General features: G+C 44.6%; 1 protein-coding gene across 1 annotated transcript in view; it reads left to right on the top strand.

Moving 5' to 3' along the window:
* The window catches only part of EPAS1 (endothelial PAS domain protein 1), a 434,103-nt gene that overhangs the window by 308,724 nt on the left and 101,456 nt on the right, over window positions 1-23,923 (top strand). The window lies entirely within an intron of this gene.

Here is a 23,923-nt window from a genome sequence, read left to right as displayed (position 1 = left end):
TTCCCCTGCACCTTCAGCTGAAGCCAGAAACCTTGGAGTCATTTTCAACCTTCTCTCTCCTTCCTCCCTCATACTCGGGACAGTGGCAAGAAGCCCCACTTTCAGCTCTTCCTTCTCAAAGGAATCTTACCTTTTCTCACCTTCCCAGACAGGCTCAATGTGACCCAAGCCCTGGTTCTCTCTAGGCTTGACTACTGCAATAGCCTCCTCCTGAATCTTCCATCTTCCACTCTGCGTCCCCTCCAGCTAATCCAGAATAGGGCAGCGAGGCCCAGGGACCGCATCTCTCCTGCAATAAAAAGTCTTCACTGGCTCCCTGTTGCTGCACAGATTAATTCAGATGCCTCTGCATCATCCACAAGGCGGTCGGGGACTACACTAACTTCAACTCTATCTTTCTAAACACTCTCCTTCTGGACCACTACGTTCCTCTGGCACTAACTCTGTATGCGTAAAGTGTTTTGCTAAACAGAGGAAAGTTGATCGCTCACTCTCCTCTGCGGGCTCCCTCCTTTGGAACAGCCTGCCCCTCCACGTGAACCTTGAGCAAGACTTTCTTAATTTGAGGAAGCTCCTTAAGACGTTCCGCTTTTCCTCCTCCTTCCCTTCCTCTTTCCTTTGCTAATCCCACAGTTGCTGAATAGGTCTCCTGGGACCTTATGCATCCTTCGGAGCCCTGACCTCCCACACCAATTCTGCCCAGCCCCTGTCTATCTATAGCACTTGCATCTGCACACCCTCCGCGGGTAGGTTTCGCTCTTACACCTCCTGCGGCTCAGTCCGTGTAGCACTCATTTCATTCCTAGCACTTCATCTTGGTTATCCCACGAGCCTGGACTTCCCAGCACTTACCCCCTCCCCCCTTCCTTACTGCACTTGCACGTTCTGAATACTCACAAGGCATAGTAGGTTCATCCCTCTCCCATTTCCCCCACTGCTCTTGAGCCAGATCTCCTTAAGTTCCGGAAAACTCCTCAAGACTTCCCTCTTCGCCTCTGCCTTCTTTATCACTCTCCCCTGCTAACCACCTCTTTCTGCTCTCTCGCTCGCTCTCCTATACTTCTGCTCAGTCTCACTGACTGGTTGCCTGGGGTACCTTCAGAGCCTCACAGGTCCCAAGCCTTCCTTACCAGTCTCCTGCACTTGCCCCCGCACCTTGCACTTGCCACAGCACTACCGCACTTTGGTAACGACCCATGAGAGTGGTACCTCTCTGCACTTAACCCATGTTCTGACAGGACTGGATGCACTTGGTCCTTTTTGCGCCCCTCTCCCCCATGCGCTTCCTGCTGTGTTCACCTGCATGTTCTGAATGTACCATGCCTAGTAAGATCACCTGTATTGTCTCCCCTATGTGTTCCCCTCCCGTGCATGGTTGCGCTTTGAAACACTTGTTTATAAGTGCATAATAAATAAACAATCAATCAATCACTTAGGGAACAAGCATGTAACGCCTACTAGACGGACCCCGTGTGGCCATGGGTTACAATTCACTTTGCATTGACTGTGTGACTTACTCCGATTTCTGCCCCGTCACACTGCCATCATCTATGTTGCATCCTTTCTTGTACAATCGCAGCCAAAGGGATTGTGAAGCCATTGATAGTTGACTGAGGTTATCTTCCCTGAGGTGCTATTTCACAATCGGATAATAAAGGGTATCTAGTCACGTCATCTAAACCAATTCCATCTAATACCATTCCATCGAAATTTTTCCATGTAAAAAATGTCCATCTAATGCATGTTTTTTGGGGGTAAAGAGTTAATTTTTGTTCAGGTGCATTTTAAAGGGTAAAACAAACGTGTTTGGGCCCTCCCCCCCCAAAAAAGAAAATGCATTAGATGGACATTTTTTAGATGACAAAACTTCGATGGAATGGCATTAGGTGCAATGGTTTTAGATGAAATGACCATAAACCAGCTAAAGCATCTCTCCATTAGTAATGTGCTGTATTAAGCATTGACCTTGTGCCAGTGACCACCAGAGTTTTCTCTTAGGGCACTCAGGCTTGTCTTGTCTTGTGGGACTATGGATTATAAAGACCTGAGTCTGCATAGGTAGAAACATTGGGAATGGGAGGAGAGGATTAGCAGCAGTGGGAAAAGGACAGCCCCAGGGGGTAGAGTGATAGGAAGTCCAGGAAGCAAGGGTGGTAGTATTTGTTTCGTAAGGAGTGTTAACTTCGATTTCCAGGTTCCAGCCAGAAGTAGTGCCGAGGTAGGAGGCTGAGGTGAAGCTGGATAGAGGGTGTTGTTCTCTTGACAATTCGAAGTATATGTGGTTGACCGATGGCCTGCAATGAGCTCATGCAACCTTGTGTAGTGTGGAAGCCTTGTAGATTAGGATGTGCTTAGTCTTGCCAGATCGGCCTCTAACCACGATTTGCCAATTCTTGCTGCCTAGCATTGTTGGGTCCATAGAGGGCAGTGTAGTACGCTGTTTCCTGATTTTACCATTGCGGCAGTGTTTGTAGCCCCTTCAGTGGTCGGAGGCTAATTATCTTCCTCTTTCTGCAGCATCAGCCGCGAAGTAAGAATGTGAAGAAATGCAACATGTGATCCCATCAAAGCAACTTGTGACTGAGATCAAAATCCCAGCGATTAAATATTTGTCAGATATGATAGTGGTGATAGTGTACCGCCTTTCCATGTCACGGTGATGGTAGGTAAAGGGACACTTTGCTTGGAGCAATGAATGGCAGAAATACAAGGTGGTTGGTCATTTAATTGGCCTTTCCATTCCATCACTCATTCACCATGACTGACCCTAAGCACTGAAAGTGATCAGCGTCTTTGCACATGTTGTTCAATTACCCAAACTGTGGTTCGTTCTGCAAGTGCTTGCCAAAACGCACTTGCGTAAACATGTTATGAAAAGAAATGTATAAAACGTGCTTATAGCTGGCACTATAGCTTCACAACGCTATCTGCGAGATGCGAGTATTAAAGAATGAGTTACAGAGAAAAAAAGCCAGGTTTTAAGGCCTTGCTTAAAGGAGAGATGTGGATTAATATCAAGGAGCCAGATAGAGAAAGGTTCGACCTCCCCACCTGGGTGCATTTAAAGCGAAGTGCTACTGAAAGTCTACTAGAGCGCAGTGCTCAGAGTGGAATGTACCCATGGACCTTTTCTTTAAGAAAATGTGGTCCTGCATTATTCATAGCTTCATGGACAATTCATCGGAACTCACATTTTATCTGTTTTTCCACTGTCTGCCAGGTAAAGGCATTTAATACCAGCACGATGTGATAGGAACGTCTGGTATTCTTAGAAGAGCGAGCTGCCGTACTCAGAAGCTGCTGAGGTCTACTGATCATGGTTCTGGAGGCTACCCAGTTGTCTACATTTGCATAGTCCAAACATGTCATGACCAAGTAGGGCAGGGGTCTGCAGCCTTTGGCTCTCCAGATGTGTTGGACTACATCCTCTATCAACCCTAGCTGGCCAAGTCTATTATGAGGGATCATGGGGGTTTTAGTTCAAAACATCTGGAGAGCCATAGGTTGCAGACCCTTGAAGTAGAGAAATGGCTTACAAGCAGAACGGGCAGAAAGAACCGCTTCTTTGTCTCTTGATTAACCTGTTGATCCAGAGTGAGATCATTATCCAAAAGTACACCCAGATTTCCTACTAAATGGGTAGGCTGGCCAGACAGCGGTAATGACCAGCCAAGTAGAGCCTCCCCCAAGATTGCTGTTTTTTGGGGGGTATTTTTAGGAAATTACTACTCATCCAATCATGCAAGGCATTTACACAGTTAGCAACATTGTCTGGATTTAGGGGCCTCAAACATCTATATGTCGACTGCATACTTACAAAATTCCAGAACATACTTTCGAATCCGGTCAGCCAGGGGGCACACAAAGATATACAGTTCAGTTTGCATATTAGTGCAGAGGGGACCAGTTTGAGGTCAGTGACAGTGCCAATCTTAGTTAACCCCTGATTCACAAAAATGTTTTGCTATTGTCAACACCACCACTCCTGCCCATGGGCTAACTCCTGGTTGGCACAAGTTAAATCACGGCGAGGTCTGCTTCAGGTGGAATTTAATTGATTTCTTAATTTAAGTGTCTTGCAATGATGATGGTGGCAAATTAACTCCTTTGTAGAATATCTTTATGGGGCAACAATTATTGCAGGGAGTTCCTTCCCCCCAATCAAGAGTGCACATCATTTGAGCAATGACTTGGGGCCTCATTACGACTCAGGCGGTAAGGGTTTTACGGCGGCGTAAACAGCGCCGACCCTTACCGCCTGATTCCGAGGTCCCTTAGCGCCATGGAGGTTTTAACACCTGCTTCTAGCAGGTGTTAAAATCCATGGCACTAAGGGACCTTGATGTTAATTACGCCACCGTAATTTACGGTGGCGTAATTAACGCCTTCCCCACTCCCATTATGCCCTATGGGGCAAAAATGGGAATGGGGAAGGGTAAATGGGGATTGGGGACTTACCGCCCCGCCAACCTCGGAATGGGGCGGTAAGTCCGCCAACCACCATGGCGTAAACATAGTTTACGCCATGGTGGTAAAGGTACGACCCAGGCGGTAACTTACCGCCTGGGTCGTAATGAGGCCCTTGGACTCTTAACTAACTCTGCATTTGAAACCTCTAACACCCCAGTACTCTATCACCCATTTTGCAATAGGCAAGCCAAGAAGAAGGCTGGGGTACAGAAATAATATAATTTATTTTCCTTTAATCAATAGATTGAATCATTACATACACAATAATTATCAAGAGGCACGACTCCTTACTCAGTGGCACAAAAACGTTCCTTCCTATCAAAACTACACACAAGTTAAAATCCGAGTTGAAAATATAGTTCATATTTGTTAATGAAAGATCACATAATCTCTAACACAACAACATGCACAATTTTCATTCGATCTCTAGTCTCCCGTGGTCACTTGTGAAGAGAAACGCAGGTCTAGAGAATACATCAGATGATTGGGTTAGTCACAAGAATACCCCTAATGTATGGATAATCTAGGCAGTACCCTAGAACATGACACAGCAATGTTATTTGACAGTGTAATTTGTAGGTGGCTTTACTTAAATACATGTGGCGCTTTTCTGTTGGGCAAAAGAATAAACATGCAAAGCACTCTTTATGTCTGACCACCCTGCACAATTTTCATTTCTAGCAATGTTCTAGCACAGCACACTTTTAATAACAGCCTCCTCCCAACAGATGATGAAGCCCTTCCCCTTGCCACTATGCAGTGAAAATGTCCCCCTTCAATTTTGAGTTCCTTATCCACTCTCTGTTGAAAGAGTGTGCTGTTAAATCAGTTATTTTCCCTTTATGTAACCCTGGAGAACATTTTCTGTACAGCAAAGACCCAGATATTCAGTTTACAATTTGGACTCCCTTCTGCTTTTATACAGAGTTCAGGGAGTGTTTAACATTTCAGAATTTCGTTTTTAAATGCAGCCTCACATTTCTTTTTGGGGGAGGGAGTTGGCAAAAGGGTAATATGCGATCCACAATTATTTTAATGACTACACCATTATTCACACTTGGAAAGAAGTTGAAGATTTAGAATTTCCTTACGATCTCCCCAGTGTGCGTTTACTATGTTGGAATAAATGTAATTATTCATTATTAAGCAATGCTAGGGATCTACTCCTGTATGGCCACCCAGTTAATAGGAGGAAGATATTCATTCACAAAGATCCCACCAAAGGGTTGTTCTGTTAGACTGTAGTAACATTAAATATCTCTGGGTTTGTGCACACATAAAGTCATCATGCATCCTGGGTCATCTCATGGGAAGCAATGGTACCTGGTTATGGGTGGTAGTCCAAGCTCAGCCCTTCCCTCGCCTCTCCTGTCCTGATGTATGTCCTTGATGGCCCCAACCTCAATCCTTCTGTCTATTTCTTGTTCTGGATGGCTCCAGCCCTGCTCCTGGTTCACTCCAGATTTTTAGTAGTTCCACCTTCCTTCTTGCCTTCTTGTCTCCATCAGTGAGTCAGTCTGTCAGTCAGTCCCCTTTTTCCCACTGTGCATCTAGTTTTACAATCCCCTAACCACACCCCAAAAATGTCTAAATTATGAAGTGCAGGCTCATTGGTTGATACTCCTAGTTGGGCATCTCTTGTTCCTTCCCCTAACAAGACCCAGCCCGTTCAATTTGATTGGTTTTCAGGTCTCCATGCCCCATCTTTGGGAGTTCTTGCTCCACCCATCTGAAAGTGTATTCATGAACAACTCAGATATGAATTCAAACATCTTCAACATTACCCTTTTTTCTAATTTACAAAGAAGGGTCACAATCCATATATTTCTACGTTGGTCTGATCATGCTGGTCACAGTGAACTGTGTCTAGTGTCGAGATACGGTTGCATGTGCAAATGGCTGATTGTTTTTGATTTCGCTGGAATGGACTTCAATTAGAATCTTGGCATTTTACCAACAGGTATCTGATTCAATAAGTTACCATATTTCCAACTCTCCAACCCGTTAATCTTTCTGGGAAGCTACAATCTCATTTTATCTTATTACTCTGGTTTCCAAGGTCGAATTTACAGGGTATTCCTATCAAAGGATAGGGCTTTGTCTGTGCTTTCTGGAAGGGTCTGAACCATCTCTGTATCTATTACAGAACTCAGTTTATGAGCAAGATATGATTCTCTGTATAATCTTATGCAACCCTTTTAAATACATGCATACTGTTTCACTTAAGTAATAAACCCTTTCGGTTCCCAAAACCTGTATATGGTCTGGCCATCTTTTCTTTCTTTACTTACTCTGCAATAAAATCACTTAACATTATTTCAAGGCTAAGACTTGTGCGCTCTGAGGCCTCAGAGGGTGTGTGGCGCTATATAAAAAATAAAGCAAAGACCTGAGCACATGTTTTCTTATCTTCTTGAGCTGAGGGATGTAACTCCAGCCCCTGACACATGTGACATTCTCTAGTGCCTGTCAACAATCAGTCAGTCAAGAACCCCACCTCAAACTGAATTTAGTTTTGAGTATTTTCTAAAGTTCAGAATCCATGGACTGTATCTTTGTTTACTCAGTGGTCATCAGTCTACCCCCATAAACAGGCCCAACCCCCTCCCCCTCTTCCTGGCTCTGTGGGGCTTCAAAGAGTTGACCAAACTGAGAGGTGAAGGAGTGTTTTACCTTTGAATCTGATGGGCAAGGTTTTCTTGGGTGTCCCGGCACAAGCTGAAGTCAGTTCTTATGAACAAAAATTGCACTTTTTAACTTGTTACATTTTCTTATACGTGTGGCCTGCACCAAGATCTCTCATAATAAATATACATTTTTCTCCTGCACCATGACATCAATGTCCATCCTTGCATTATAATATATATTCGAATTACTGTGGCAATAGAGTTTCATCTTTAAAATGTTCAGTGTTCAATAAAACTGCAGATTTCACAGATTTTTCCATGGCAGCTCCCTTTTGGCAATGCCCTGGTAATGTAGTGGGAATTAGACCTTAAGCTTTCAGCTTTGTCACGTGAACACAGGGCACAATTCATATTTCTATTTGTATTTTTATGCAGGCCATATTGGGATATTTGACAGTTGAAAGTTGAAAGCTGGCCTTTCTGTCTGACAGCCACAGTGCACTTCCCCTATTCCTGCACCTTTTGGCCTACTTAGCCAGCTGCAGTGCATTTGCATCATGTGGCTGAAACATCCCCACACTTTATTGTGAGTACCATCCTACCCCCTTTTTATTGGTTTAGCCTAGGCTTTGTGAAGGATTTATGATGATGATAGAAGGGCAGCCACGTCACTAGTTTGGTAATTTCACCTGTGGCTGCTTCCATTTTGGAACACTCATGGATTTGTTTCCTGCTCACTTTAGTTGTCAGTGTTAAGGTGCTCTTAATACTACATCATACTTCTAAGCTCTGTAATAAATGGTCTAAAGAAACAATATTCACCGACCTCTGAAGAATGAAGGGCTGAGGTTGCCCTGCCAGAATTCAAAGTTGGAAATTGCAGGCTGGCCCCATGTCGACGGTGTGCGCTTTAGTCACTGAACTCGCTCTGCAGCAATGAGATGTCCAAGGGAAGACCTAGTTTTCTTTCATCTGTATCCTTTAGGTCAGTTGGTTCTGCATATCATGGCTATTCAAGGGCAACTTACTGGTGAATTGTAGCACTACGGCTTTTGCTCCTTTCACCACCTGGTCACACACATTCATGACTAAAGGAGGCTAGTATTTACCAGCAGTGGCAACAGGTAGGGATCATCGTTCCTCACCATCTCTAGATTCTCCCAGTGTCATAATTCCAGGAAACGGTTGCCGTATTATCAGACCTTTATTGTAAGGATCCAATATGACTGTCTAGGCTTGGCTACAGCCCACTTATCTAGAAGCCAGATTTTATTTCCAATGCCAAGTTTGCATCCAGCTCTGGACCATCATCCCAACTGGTCGCGGGCATGCACCTGGACGTACCCGAGCCTAAAAACGAACCACTTCTATCACCACCTATTTCTCCCTGTCATTTCCTGGGCATTAAGCACTTGCTCCCGGCATGGAATACTCTCTGAGTAGGACCAGGATCATCAGATGTCTCTGCTCACTTCTCAAACACACACACTCATATCCTTGTGTGCGTACTGCACTCTACTGCTTACTCCAGTCTTGCAACTTCTAGCGCTCCTAAAGTATGGCAAGTATGTAACAATAGTGCTGTGCCGTACTCACACTTTTTCCCCAGCCTTATTCAGTTCACCATTATGTTGTGCCTACATTAAAACTACATGCATTTACTTTAGTTCTTAGGTTTATAGGTTATACACGTTTGACTAGTCTGCCAAAGCAGAAACATTTATTTAGCCATAAATCTGCTTTGAGTGGAGCCATGAGAACGCCTACCCAACACATAGGATGTCTCTGGAATGCCGTATGTATACAGCGCTTAACATTCTCAAAACTGACATGCAAGCCTACAGCGGAAGACATTCTTTCTCAAGGATATACTGTTTACATTAAAAAATGACTGCATTGTTGTCGAACTGACAGAGCTAACAAAATTCATGGAAAGTGGCTGCTTCAAAGGGTTCTTAAATGGGAAGAGTCTAATTTTGGATTCTCGCAAATAACCCCACCATGGGCCCTTTCCTAGAACAGAAGGTTTACAGTGCTACGCCACTTCCCTGCTGGCTCAAGCCTTGAATGCTTTCTCCGCTGTACTTCATCACTCGTTGCACAACACCACACGCACCTAATCAGTACTAATAATATTGCAATTTTATATGGCGCATCATGTGGGCCTTCACTGACATCCAAGCAGGTGCTGTTATTGCTCAATGTAATGCTACTTATTTTATTAGCCTCAGGAGGAGGATGGGCTGCTGTGTTGGCGCGGCTAGGATTTGAACACGTGACTGCAGTTACATTGGCTGCACTTCGCGTATGACAGTCATCAGACTTCATCTCATGTATGTAGGTGATTCTTTCGGAGATGCGCAGATAAGATTATAGCGCTATGAAGCCCTCCATAACCTGAGATAAGGGCGTGTGCAGTTACACTGTGGCAATGCAAACTGTTGCAGTGCAAAGGTGTATGCCACGTGCAGGATCTAACATGTTCTATGTTATTAAGGTGTTCCTAACCACAATGCAGCACCAGCCTGGCGCCCTAGCCGAACCACTGTATGCACCACTCTTTATTACCCGAAGTACAAAAAGCATAACGTTGTAACTTCACACCTCAAACAGTGTATGCCCTATTCCACACCCCTAATAAACACCTATGTCAGACTTCCTGATTGCTTGAAACCTGCAGTCATAGGTTTTGCACCCTGGCAAGGCCGCTTAGCCAATCATACGCTTTAGTTGGATAAATTGTATCTTCTATTACAGTGCTTTGAAACAGAAGGAATTGGGCATTATGCACCATATAACAACATGATGCTAGTAGGAGGATGTAAAATGTATTTTCTTTGCTTCTGATTATTAATCCCATTTCTGTTCTGTCGAACGTGCAGTAGTAGTTCTATGGGGAAGTTGGTTACCCATATGTACTACTCAAGATTCCCAGAGAGAAGATCTCCTTGTATATATGTGCCTATGATTTTGATCTTCATATACAGGGAGCATAATATTCTTGCTAATGTACTTATTAGGTGCACGGCTTCTTTAGTGAAGCAATTCCATCCTCATACAAAGGCTCCGTGATACCCTTGATATCACAGAATTGCCACTAGACTGGCTGACATCCTTCCTTACAGACCGCTCTTCCCAAGTCATCCTGGGCACTTTCTCCTCTCCTACATCCCTCTCCACCTGTGGTGTCCCACAGGGTTCTATCCTCTGCCCCTGGCTCCTTAACGTCTAGCGTGCTCTGCTTGCACACCTCATCTCCTCCTCCTCTACCAACTTCCAGTGTTACGCAGATGACACACAGCTCTTTCAAACTCCCTGCCGACCCACTCGCACCCTCCATCATCTCTGACTGCCTATCTGCCATTCAGTCCTGGTGCACCTCCAATGATCGCTGCCTCAATGCTTGGAATACTGAGATTCTTTCCATCGGCACCCCACTTCCCTCCTTCTTCCCTTCACTCTGGCCTTCCTCTTTGGGCTCTCCCCCGGCACCCTCTTCTGAAGCCAGAAACCTTGGCATCATCTTAGACTCCGCTCTCTCCTTCATCTCTCACACTCGGGACATTGCGAAGAAAGGAATTCTCCCTTTTCTCACTTAACCCCAAAGGCTCAATGTGTCCCAAGTCCTGGTTCTCTCTAGGCTTGACTATTGCATAGCCTCCTCCTGAATCTACCATTTTCCACTCTGTGACCCTTCCAGTTAATCCAGAATAGGGCAGCAAGACTTATCCTTGGCTTTAAACCCAGGTACCACATCTCTCCTGCACTAAAAAAAGTCTTCAATGGCTCCCGGTTGCAGCACAGCACAGATTAAATTCAAATCCATCTGAATCATCCACAAGGCGGTCTGGGCCCGGGACCACACTATCTTCATCTTTATCTTACTAAATACTCTCCCTGTAGACCACTACACTCCTCTGGCTCTACCTCTGTGTGTAAAGTGTTTTACCAAACAGATGGCAGGTGGTTGTTTGCTTTCCTCAGATGGCTCACTCCTGTGGAACAGCCTCCCCCTCCCTCTGCGCCTCGAGCAGGATCATCTTAAATTCTGGAGGCTCCTTTAGACTCTCCTCTTTAACTCCTCCTTCCCTTCTTCTCTCCCCTGCTAATGCCACAGTTGCTGTGATTGGTGTCCTGGACCCTTATGATATGATATTTTATTTATATTGCGCTCGTACACAAGTGTGTCACAGCGCGACCAGTATCTATTAAAGTACCCAGCACCCCACTTCCTTCATCAAGTTCAACAGTACATCGTTGCAAGTACTTGTTCTCAAGATCAAAATAGACTGTTTCGCCTGTGTTCTGTTGCGAGTCTGCAAATTAGATGCCAAGACTTGTACCTTTTGGATTTTAAGGCCAAATGAAAGGTGGTCCTAATGCTCCTTGTTCAGTCTTCGGGATGGCAGGAAGTCCTAGCTCTTCTTGAGAGTCTGCACTCTTATCCTCCTAAATTTGATAGCCAGCCTTACTCTGCTGCCTAGCATCAATGTGTGATTTTCTTTTCATGGTCAGAACACTGCATGTTTGACACGTGGGTGAGAGGCACACTGATTGAATTGGCTATGCCAAGGTCCAAAACGTGAACAATGCTTAATACATGTTATACTCCAGGTATTCCAAAAGTCTTATATGGCTTCAGTCACTTATGTAGGGGAGTAGGTAGACACATTTACCCTAACTCCCGCCATCATACTGGAACAGCAGGAGAAGAGCTGTATGTGGGACCCCCTGTGTTGTCCCTATACCGCATCAAGTGTACGAGAGACAATATGCGCTCAGCAAACTAATCTAATGTACCCTTGCACTGAAAGAGTGGAAGGATGTCTGCACGCACCACTGGACATCATGTAGTGCTGAGTGACGTCTGACGAAGCAGAGTGATGTCATGAAGAAGATAGGAGGACATATAGAAACAATATGAAAATATTTAAGAGTGACGATGTCACTGAAGTGACAAGAGAAACATGTACGAAATGATAAAGTAATCATGTATGCAAAAGGGGATAAAGTAACTTGCTGACCAATAAGTGCAAATGCGCAGTAACTCAAGGTAGATGAGACATATAGAAGCTTGCCATAGCGGAAAATATAATGTGGCAAGTACGACCATGATAGGAAAATGTACGTGGGCTCGTGAAAAGATTTATTCCATCTACCTCAGAAACAGACCAGGCCTGCAGAGTCAGGAGACGCTGGAAAACAGCTTTGTGTGCAGGATAAAGAGGAGTTTAAGTTGGCCTGGGATCAAGGATTCTATTTCAAGGAATAGCTGCAAAGCACAAAGAGTGGCAGACGGATAGGCCATGTACGTGATACATATTTCTCTTAGATTAAAGAAGAGGAAAACATCTACGAAAGCCAGGTATTGGACAATTAACAATGGATAAGGCTCCTACAAGATGGAGTCAGCAAGTCTCTAGAGGTCAGAAGGAGCAATAACACCCAGCCTAATTGAATCAAATAGAAGTAAATAGGATGCCAAAATGGACACATTTGCGGTCTCCTCACACGTGAAGCATATGTCGAAAACAAGGGCTATTCATTAAGCTGTGGATGAAGATAGTGATGTGCTCATACTCACTTGAATGTCCCGGAACAGGGAGAAGACCTCAAGGACAACTACAGATGGAAAAACTTGGCTAATGGTGAGACTGATGAGAGATGATGGACTAATTGGGAGAGTGTGGAGTAATCTGACGTGGCTCAAGCAACTGGGTTTCAGTTTCCTTATGTGCTGCGAGCCAAGCCGAATGTCCAAGGTTGGGTGGGAATGCCAACCAATCAGTGGGTCTATGGGGCGACCTACTATACAATGTTGCATAGGCAATCCACTGTCATTTACTCCACTATAATCAGTATTATACGTATTTAGAGGTAGTTCAAAGCATGTCCTACAGATAAGGGGCAACCAATAAAGTACTAACCCATATGTATTCTTTAAGTAGATATGTTCTCCTTACCAATCTCTCCCGTAAATAGGTTTTACAGTTTGCCACGTAGTATGACATCATAGATGACGCATATTGGGGTATAAGACCTCTGTGTAATCAATTTTCTGAGTGTGTGAGCATCAGTCCGATGTCTGCCAGTTTACCCTGCTATATTAAATTGAGAATAAAGTAGTACTTTGCCATATTTGTTTCAGTCTGTATGGTTATTCGGTCTGTGATCTTTATTGGTAATTCCATCTAGCACAAGAGACCCTTCAAGGTGCTAGAGCACACTTGCATGCCAATATTTGATCTTCTTAAGATAGAGACATGCAAAGGGCCCAAGGCCGCTTTTGAAGGAATTCCTATTTAGTTCATTTCCCTGAGACATTTTAAAAAGTAAGCTATGCAATGAAACTTTTTAAAACCATCATAAAGAAAGCACATTTCTTTCTCCTACTCTAATCATTCATCATCAGATTCTGCCCTTCTTCCCCACATGACACTCTGCAATATCTTCTTGGTAAAACTCATTCTTTCCTTGGCTAAGAATAGACAAACCAAGCCTATTAGCCCACCACTCTTCTCAAGGGGAAATGAAAATTAAGACTTTGATAGTAAAAGGCCAGTGTCCGTGTAACTCATTTACCACCATTTTCTAGACCAACAGAGTGGTGTGCCACAAGCAAGGATGCCGGAGTGAGAGACTTCCCACACTAATCCAAGTGGATGAAATTGACTCTATACTCCACCAATACGCTGATGTCACAGAGCTATACCTAAGATCGACTCCATCATTGACATCCACAGGCTGAAAACCTGCCTCTCGCTAATCCAGTCTTGGATATCCAGTGCATACTTGCTCCATTGTGTATCTGTATTGTTGTATACCTCTGTAAAGTGCTCAGTTGCTTCTCAAAACTAGGTCTGTGCTCAATAAATACAATAATAATAATAATAAATAACACTATGTTATGTCATAAACATAATATTTCACCTGTTGACCCATAGTACCAATGGAACAACCTTTCCAGTCAATCTATCAGATAAATACCCCTGGAAATTGTGTAATCTGATTTCGAAACTAAATGCACCAGATATGCCAACAAACCTAGCATCCCAACTAAAAGCTGGCGAGTGGATAGGGTATTTTTCTCTAGCCTGCATTTTGACAATTTTGCTTCTAGGACAACCTCTGACCATCTTTGATTGGAACGATTGGTACACAAAAAGCAGTGAAACCTCCAGGTTCAGATATGATACCGGGTACTTTATTCTGCAACGATCCTCAAATTCTGGGCCTGTTCCAAACTGCCCTCTTTAATGTAAATTTGACTAGATATGACCCTAAGTCTTGGCATTCTGGCGACATCCTCCCTGTATTAAAGAAGGTCTAGTCAAATGCTCTGAATTGCAAGCCAATTTCACTGTTCTATTGCTCCACTACAATGTACGGGAAGGTTTTGTTGTTCCCCTTGAAGAATAGGCACACGATAAACAGGTTATATCAGAACTTCAGGGCAGTTTCTGGAAGGGGAAAGGCACAGTGGAGCAGGCTTTCCTACGTAAAGCTCTGGTATTTAACTCTGTTAATGTCAAAAAGGAGAGCCTTTATATTGTGTTCAATGACTTCAAAACATGACATTGTGGATCTTCTCAAATGATGGGAGATACTGAAAGAGGGAGGGTTGCCTCTATCACTGTTGCATCATTCTATCTGGGCACTTCATTCAGATAGCATGGCTAGAGTGAGATACAACCTAAATGGAGAGTGCACGGATTACTTCCCAGTCAATCGTGGTGTGAGTCAGGGTTGTGTTCTGGCCACATTTCTGTTTTTAATGTACCTAAATAAGGTGGCAACGCGGGTTCAGAATTTAGAGTGTGATGCCACTATGATTAAATGGAAACAAGTATGTGTTTTGTTTTACTTTGTGCCTATTATGTAAAAGACTCATATAGGCAAAAAAGCAAACATTAACCACATTGGAGAAGTTCAGTAAAGATTTAAACCTGTCCATAAACAATATTAAAACTGTGGCAATGATAAGCCAGCATCTGGGATTAATGTTCACCTTAATTGTGAAAAGATTTGCTTGGTTGAATCCTTTAATTACCTAGGAATTTGCATCTCAAACTATGGCCTACGTCAGGACCAGCTCAAACAAAGTGAATGCACCCTGAGACAAAGGTCCAGGGTGACCACCTCACTAACCTGTAAACTTGCGGGTAGCGCAATCTGTTGGGTTTTGGTCACTTGAAATAATATGTTTTAATGTATGCAGCAACCTTAGTTACTATATAGATATGTAAACACGTTATAAGCATTTCATCGCCATTTGCACTTGTATTATTTGGATGTGTGACACAAACAGTATTGTGACTTCACTTGATTCTTCTTTAGAATGATTACCTTTGCTTGTGGTTCTGCAGTGGACCGACAGTTAGAGCCTGCCACCATAAGCAGTGCCTGCTGTCGCGTCGGTCTGGAATAAACTTGTGTTTCCACTTATCCTGCATGACCGCGTTTCTTTACAATGGCGACGAGGATGTTCCTTGCTCTTCCCGGCTTTCCGTTTTTACAGCTGTTGCTCCTGCTTTCCCACTCCGACGCGGCAGCGGGCAGCGAGTGAGAATCTTCATTGCTCCCATCAGGCAAGCGGGTGCGGTGTACCCTGGAGGGTTGGTACGTAGCGGGCCCTGCAACACTTTTCTGTGCCTTTTAGTGACTTTGGGGCGGCTCAGTGCGCGAGTGAAGCCCCGCTCGAGCTGTGTGCTAGCTGTTGGTCACGAGCAGTGACGTGGAACAGCCCTGCTATGCGCGCGTCCGCGAGGGCACCTGGAGGTGTGGCTGGCCTTGCTCTCTGATTGGCCCAGCCTTTCTGCCAATCAAAAGCAGGACCATTGTGACGTAGCTGCCGAGAGATGCCTTCACAGCTGAGCCTGGCCCAGCCCCTCCTGCACTGGCATTGTGATGTCAGTTTCGCATCACAGTCACTTCGAGGAAGGGATGAACAATGCTGATGTTCTAAGCCCCCTTGCAAAGTCTTTAATACAATCCAACCTGTGTTGAAGGTTCACAAATCCGCCGCCTGTGGTCTGGCTATTTTTGACTCAGAACTATCGGGACATGTTTCGACATTGACATTCTGTCTGGCCGAAAGGATGTTCTTAAAGTAGTTGCTTCAGACTCATTCTAGTGCTCCTTCAGTTCCTATATATTTTGAAGTGGGAATGCATATTATTGCCCACGAGATCTATTTGAAACCCCCTTTTGGCTCCTTTTAAATACAGTACCAGAAACGTGACTTCATAAAACCGTTTGATGGTCAAATGCTAATGACCTTTCATGGAGCAACTGGAAATGGTGGAAATTGGTGAAGTTTGTATTACTTGAATTAGGCATTGGCCACTATTGGAGTGATGCATCCTCAAAATATCACATTACAGTGTCATTTAATGATTGGCCCAGTGTGCATCTTGTTTATTCCCGGGAAATCGGTTGAAAAACTAGACTATATTTGCATATAAAAGATCACTGGGTTTTTTAGCAATATCTATCTTGGATAAGTGATTCACGGCAGAGAAACCTTGTAATAAAGGTCTGTTTAGACATTTCACCTCTTGCTGTTGCAACCGAATGGGCTAAAGGGAGTACAGAATCCTGCCCTTTCTGTAAAGATACTGCCAAAACAATAACACACTATGGGCCTGATTCACAGAAACCTTTTATAATGGCACAATCCCATAGGAAAATACTCTGTGAATCAGGCCCTATAGGTCCCGTTGCCCCTTACTCGGCTTGTCAAAAATGACTTTGGCCTATTTTGAAGGAATCCAGAATAACGTAGACTGCGGAGGTGGTGAGGTTTCTCCAAATATTGATTTCAAGGGGATTGTGTCCTCCGACGTATTCCACATCTATGACAGTAATAAACGCAGCACAGCTGTGGTTATTACTGTCATAGATGTGGAATACGTCGGAGGAACATCCCACCGAAAAAACATTACCAGGTAAGAAAGTAACTTGTTCTTCTAAAGGTTTGACTGTAGCTCTTGCTTAATCTCTTAGTGCAATTTTTCCCATTAGGAAGTGCTGTTGAAGGGTATCATTATTGTTGTCAAATTCTGGCATATTATATATTTTTCAATATCCTAAAATATTTTGTTGTAAGTGTTAGAGGAGGGATAAAAACAGTTTTCCCTGGCCCAGGTATTTGGACATATGTTAACTGCAGTGCACATTAAATGTGCAGTGCAGTTAACAAATGTTATTTGCTGTGTATTCTTCTAAAGGTTTTTTTGTATTGTTCTATTCGCTGTTTACTGTGATTTGGGTTTCATGGAAATTTCTGTAATAAAGCAAAGAAAGAGCAAGGACTCTTCTGAATACATCTGTGAGTGCAAGCAATGGGAGTGAGGTGATGGCTGAAGGGACCTCCGAAGGCAAGCAGTGCCATAAGCAAGCAGAGAGAGAAGCAAGGGCGCGCAAAACAAGCACACTTGCTGCCACATAGACTATCTCAGTTCTAAAAGGGCAAATCACGTGGTTCTGCAAGGAGTTATCTGGAGGACACGTCTGTGGTTCCCAGCAGCAAGCTCTGCTCTCTCACTGTGAAGTGTGTGATAAGTCAGTTCACATCAAATCCATTGGTGGAACACTTGGCAATGCCAATATCGGCTAGCATAATACCTGCTGCAAAACCGAAATATCAGCCCCCAGAAGACCTCAGTAGAGCCCTGGGCACCAGTTGCACGCCACGCAGAAAGCCTGTCTAGTGCAATTTTCACTCATAGAGAATGTACAAGCACCCACAAACTAGCATTGTGTAATACTGCTAGTCAAATGGAGAAATAAAATGGAACATGTAAGGCTTATCGCTGGAACACAGTCGGCTCTGGTTGGACGAGCACTCCTTGTCAAAATGGACAACAGAGAAAGGGACTAATAGTCAGAGGAAGTACTCCCAGAAAGGATAACCCTGACATCAAAGGAATTGATGCCATCACTTAGGAAAAGGAGAACTTGGGATGCAGTGAAGCATGGCAGCAATCTCTTCATCATGTACATTCCTAAAGCATCCATGAGAGAAGCATAGGGGGGGGTGCTGTGGAGCAAAACAATAACCTGGCTCAACCAAGAAGTTGGGCAGGACCTGGTTTAGGCACGGGGGCATAGAATCCTGGAGAGGGTGGAGCAAGGGAAATCTGCCAGACACCATTAGAAAAAACACATTGCTGTGAAAATCTGTGACTAATATCGAGATGATCCTGGAATTAGAGCCATATGGGAGGTATTTACATTGCAGTGAAGCAGCGTTGAAGGGGACATCTTTGAATGTCACAATCTGCAGGAGCCTGATTTTTTCCCCTAGCCCTCCCACAGTCCATACATCTATATATCCAAAGAAGTTCAGGCAATCGAAGCTCAAAAGGAGGCAATTGGAACTCTAGCTGTCCATTGTCACATTGAGCTTCTCCACTTGAAGAGTGGCCACTGTAGCTCTCCAGCAAAGTGTTGTGAAAGAGTACATAGCAAGACATATAACTTCCATTTTGCCATTCCTTTGGAAAAAATAGTGAAGGGGGAACCAGATCTTTACATTCATAAACAGACTGAAAATATTAAGTACCCCAGGCTTTCCTTATTATCTCACGTTCCTTTCCTCTATTCTCCTTTCCACTTCCCCTGCCTCCGTTAGCATATCTTGGGTAAGACAGAGCAGAGTGCCTGCGCTCTGTGATAATAGTATATCACGTTTATATATAGCACTTTATGACAGACTTCTCCTTCTTCTAAGCAATGCCATATTAGATGTTATTACAATACCCAACTTAATTGCACCCCAGATATCGACCTCAGATGCGTCGTCCCTTTTGGAATTCAAACCTGCAGAATTAAGGTTTTTATTCTAGCCTGAAGTGCTTGTTCACATCACATCTGAATGAGGCCACAAACAACCCCAGATATGTTTCGGCCACATTGGGGGTCTTCAGTGATGTGCATTTTAGGGTCTCTAGGCCCAGCAGGCACAGGACCCACGTCTCGGAATACCCGATCAACTCGGGTGCCTATAGCAAAACAAAAGAAGTGATGGCTTAGCCTTAGAATTAATTGTAACCTGGGACACTGCTCTGGTCGACACTCCAGGCCATTGTTCTTCAGCCTACCAAGCCATTAGAAAATAGGAAAGGCCACATTCGTAGGCTGAATGAAGTCTGGGGTTGCTTGTGGTCTTGTGCAGCATGGATGTGACGGATCAGTACGGGCTGGACTGCCTCTTTGGGTTTGGACAAAGCCTGCTTTAAATAGGATCTTTCCCCTTCTGTTATGGATTTGAAGGCAAAGAAGGATGGTCTGCAGGGTTCTCCAGGCCAATGCCAGAGGTTAAGATGCATTCTAAACCTTCATGCCATTTTCCCCTTTTGATTTGTTTTATTGGGACGTGGAACTAAAATCCAGAACAATAGATGAATGTAAAGTTCTGTCCGGCCATTTGTGAATGTTCCAGCATGGTTCCTGCTCTGAAGCCTCCGGCCACTCAGCTATTCGCTAAGTCTCTTTGGTGCATTTGAATTTTGCTCTCCGCGCTCACTAAGCTTTCACTTTGCACATCGCTACATTTGCCTGAGCAGTCCTTTTGGTCTTTCTAGTCTTTGATGGGCCGGATTGCTTCTTTTTGTCTATTTAATTCAGTATTAAAGTGATCTCAGTGGCTAAGAAGAGATGGGGGAAAAATGCTGAGGACGAGATCAAGGCAGGAGAGAGGTGGGCAGTGTTAACAGGTTTCACCAAACTACCTTTTAATAACAAGCGGCTGTGCATTGGGGCGGTATTAGGACACCTTTGTTTGTTTCAACTATTACTTTGGAACTGATCTCATCTGTTCCAATGTTGCGTGTTTCCAGTTGTTGTTAGGTGTTGAAGTGCTGCTCTTTAGGGAGTCACTTAATGAAGCAGATTAGTATGGAACAGTTCTTTGAAAGTATTATCAGAGCAATTAGCAGGGCCACACTAACGATTAAGACGCCTTATGAGAAGCCATTTTAAGATTTTTAATCCCAGATCATAATTATTTTTACTGTGTATTTCATAAGGTTAGAGCATTGGCTCCTTGTTAAATTAATCTCTCAATGCAGGTTTCTTATGTTCTGATTTCAGCTGTCACCGAGAGTGTCAGATGTCACAGATGGCCCATTAATCACACCGAGTCGCAGAGACACTTCAAGGGTTTTTATTGACGTTTGAGGGGCCTCAGACCACCTCCTCTCTCTAGTCTTGTAACAAACCTCCTCTGTAGCCCAGGCTCCCTTGGACTCCACGTTAGTGCTACTGAAGATTGACCCCTACTGTCTAAAACATTGCCTTATGCTAGAGGTGGTGCTCTAAAGGCTGCCTGTCTAAACTCCCTCATGGGGATCCTAACAGTCCCTACCCTATCCAGTTGTTAGTGATCTACCGGCATGTAGGATGGTGCCTTGCAAGAACACTGTGTCATTCCTGCAACTCCTAGTCTGCCCTCTACTGCCTCTCCCTTCTCCACTCTCTCCGTCTGTCTACTCTGTCTCACTCCTCCCACCTCTTTTCTGTCCCTTTGATGTCTCGCTCCTCCTGATCTTTCCTCCACCCTTTCATGTTACAACTCTACCCTTTCCACATGACTACTCCTTCCTACACTTTACCACTCCCCTCCTGCACACTACCACACGTCTGCCACACTACTACGCCCTTCCTCCATTCGACTATGCTCTTCCTCTGCGCTAGTCCTCCACTCTACTACTCTCCTTCTCCGCACTACCATTCCCCTCCTCAATACTGCTACTCCCCACCTGTGTACCACTACTCCCCTGCTCTGCACTTCTTCTCCCTACACAGACACTCCTTACACTAATCTCACTACACACTTGCCATATAAACACAGACTCACACCGGAGAACTACTTTCACTCCTAAGCCAATACCGCACCTGATCCATGAATCTCTTCCACAAGCCGCTGCTCCCGCCTTCCTCCTGCTGGTCTCTTGGTCGTCCTCCTCCTCAGACCTCACAAAAAAAGCCACTCTTCCTGTTTTCTGTTCTGTGGAAGGTTAGTTTTTATGTCCATTGTCACAAACTGGACATTTGGAACCACGAAATACGTCAAGACTAGATGCTCATATGCAAACAATTGTATTAAGTACTGCGTACAGGGGTGGGCCAACTTAAATATAAATGGGATCTTTCCCAGCAAAATAAAAATATTACATTTCCTCCTTCCTCCAGTTTCAGGATGGGAGGTCAAGCTTTCAAGCCTCAGCTACTGTTCCAAAATCTCAGAGGAGTTACCTAACTCCCCCGTCCAATTGTTGAAAACCCTCCTTCTGCTCCTCAGAGCCCAGTTGCAGGCTTTCCAAGGTCCTTTACCTCAAGACAAAACCAATCCTTGATTTTCCGCAGGACCTTTGGGGGTTGCTTAGAGATCATGTTGGAATCAGCAAGGAAAGAGAGACAATACCAATCCGTACTAACCTTCCTTCCTGACTTTGTTCTTTCCACCCCCTCTCTGAACTACACTATGCTCCCTGTCCCCCCGCTCGAACCTCCTCCCCCCTATTAGACATGCCCAGGGCATGACCTGGCCCTCTGGAACCTCCTACTTCTAGATGACTAGCCTGCTTCTGACTCTTGGCCTCTCTTTTCAATATCTTAATAAATTCACAATCTTTTCTCTATAGCTTTCTTCTTTCTCTTCAAATACTCGTCATCCCCTGGACAATCTTCTTCACTCAGCTCATCCAAAGATGCATCCTCCTAAGTCTCCTCAGTTTCACCTACCTCCTTTTCCTGCTGATTTATACATGTCTCCTTACTTCCACACTGGCCTTTTCTAGTCACCTTCCACGCCACTCCAGGTATTACTTCCTCCTTTTGCATTGTTGCTGCTTTCACCTTTAACTCCACTCGTGGTTTTGCCTCAACCCTCCTGTCCTCTGTTTCTCCTACTGACTTCCAACCCCCTCTTGGTTTTACTTCGTCCCACATTCCTGCCTTTCTCTCACTTTCAGATCTCACCACTTTCTTATCTTCTGTAGAGATCACCACTTCCTCTTCCCTGCTGCCACTTCTCTAGCTTCTCTCTCTAGCACACTCCTGCCTCTAATCTCTAAAGTCTCTTAGATACCTTTCCTATGCAACAATCTCCCCCCTCCAACCTTCTCCAAACAAGAGCCACCTGCTCCTGTCAGCCATCACACTGAACTAGGTTGCTTACCTTATATAGCAACATGTGCCCCCGGATTGGAATTAAGGCTGTTAGTCTGCAGATGTGAGCCTAAAGGATGTTAGGGTTGGGATTGGCTGAGCTCGCTGTCTTCCTGAAACTCAGATTGAGGTTTAAAGGGATGGCCGGACTCTATAAGGGCCATTTTGAAACTCTGTGTGCAGAGAGAAGCTGAACAGGCTGCTTATGATGAGGGCATCATGCTGTGCTGCTTTTGGGAAGGCAAGTGGGTTAGGGGGTATGTAGGTGTATTTAGGATTCTCCCATGGTTTCCCTGTCCTTGAAGGGGTTATTTAATGGCCCTTATGCGTTCTGGGTTTTCTAGTTGGGAGAGAAGAGCATTGTGGGAGACACAGTCCCTCTGAGGGTGGTCTGCCTACTTGAATTAGATATGTCGGTCTTGTGACAGGTTTTCTAGTGTCTTCCCTGCCTTAAATGAAAGTACTGGGTGTTTTTCCAGGTTTACTCTCTCCCTAGCCCCTAATATTGCTGCCTGGATATGGTCCGGGTTTGGCTTTTGTTTCTGTGGTGCATTGTGGGAAATGTATTTTTGCATTGCTTGCTTGTCTGGGTACACAGCTCCGTGAGTCTCTTGGCACGTGGCCACTAGCCGAAGGTCCCAGAAGGGGACTTCATCGCACCATTTTTCTGTATCCATATCCGAGGGGGTCTACTAATATCTGAATATTTGGAGGGAGGGAGGGAGGGCTGGCGGTGACTCTCTGTTAGGCCCCGTGTGCACAAGGGACTCTTCAGAGCCTTGTACATGTGTGCTGGTGCGCCATGCCGATGCCACGCGGTTCCCATCATGGCCACTTAATGTCATGGCTTCATCTGATTACTCTCGCTCTCTCATCACAAGGTCTCCCCACGGTTAGTGAAACTCGAGAGGATGCATGTGTAAGTTTCTCTTCTTGCTTCATTCTCCTCTCGTGGTTGTTCCTTCAGGTTGATTATATCATGAGTAGAAGAGTAAATAATTAATAAACCGCCAAGCATCTGGTAGTGTAGGTAGGGCTGGAGCACACCGTGGTCTGCAAACATACATATTGGCACAGGAGGGCGGATAAGAACTGGGGCTCTTTCTGCAGTCACCATCTCCATCAGAGGTAGGATTGTCTGTAGAGTTCTTCCTGGTAACCCCCCTCCCCTTGAGAGGGGCTCACTCTCCTTACTTACAAGGTCAGGGTATTTGTCACAGTGGAGAAGAGCAAATCATTCATAATAAAAACAATAAGATGTTGCAAAGATTAAAATGCCAGTTGCAAATCGGATGGTTTTAAAAGTTTCAGTAAATTGTTGCTGGAGCAGATGGCCTGCCAATGAACACACATAGCATGCCAGACACCCACCCCTTCTCCACTGTTGCTGTCCTTCAATAGCCATATTACTGTTTCGTCTCGACCCATGAAAACCCAGGATTCTACAAGACAGTTACGGTTAGTCCCCTTGATAAGTTACTGGAGAAGTCTGTCCTCGGCTTTCTATACTGCTCAGTCGGCGTCCAAGATGAGGGAATATGCTTCCAGTGCACCCACGCTGGGCGATGAAAGTTGGAATTTTTACTGGATGAATGCATACTCACAATGGCATCAATGGGGCAGATGCTACCCAGACTACCCACCCACCTGGG

This window comes from Ambystoma mexicanum, chromosome 4q (genome assembly GCF_040938575.1).
Source record: "Ambystoma mexicanum isolate Mex_15411 chromosome 4q, UKY_AmexF1_1, whole genome shotgun sequence".
NCBI classification, from domain to species: Eukaryota; Metazoa; Chordata; class Amphibia; order Caudata; family Ambystomatidae; genus Ambystoma; species Ambystoma mexicanum.
Note: the sequence above shows the minus strand (reverse complement) of the source record. Positions and strands in the feature narration are given on the sequence as shown.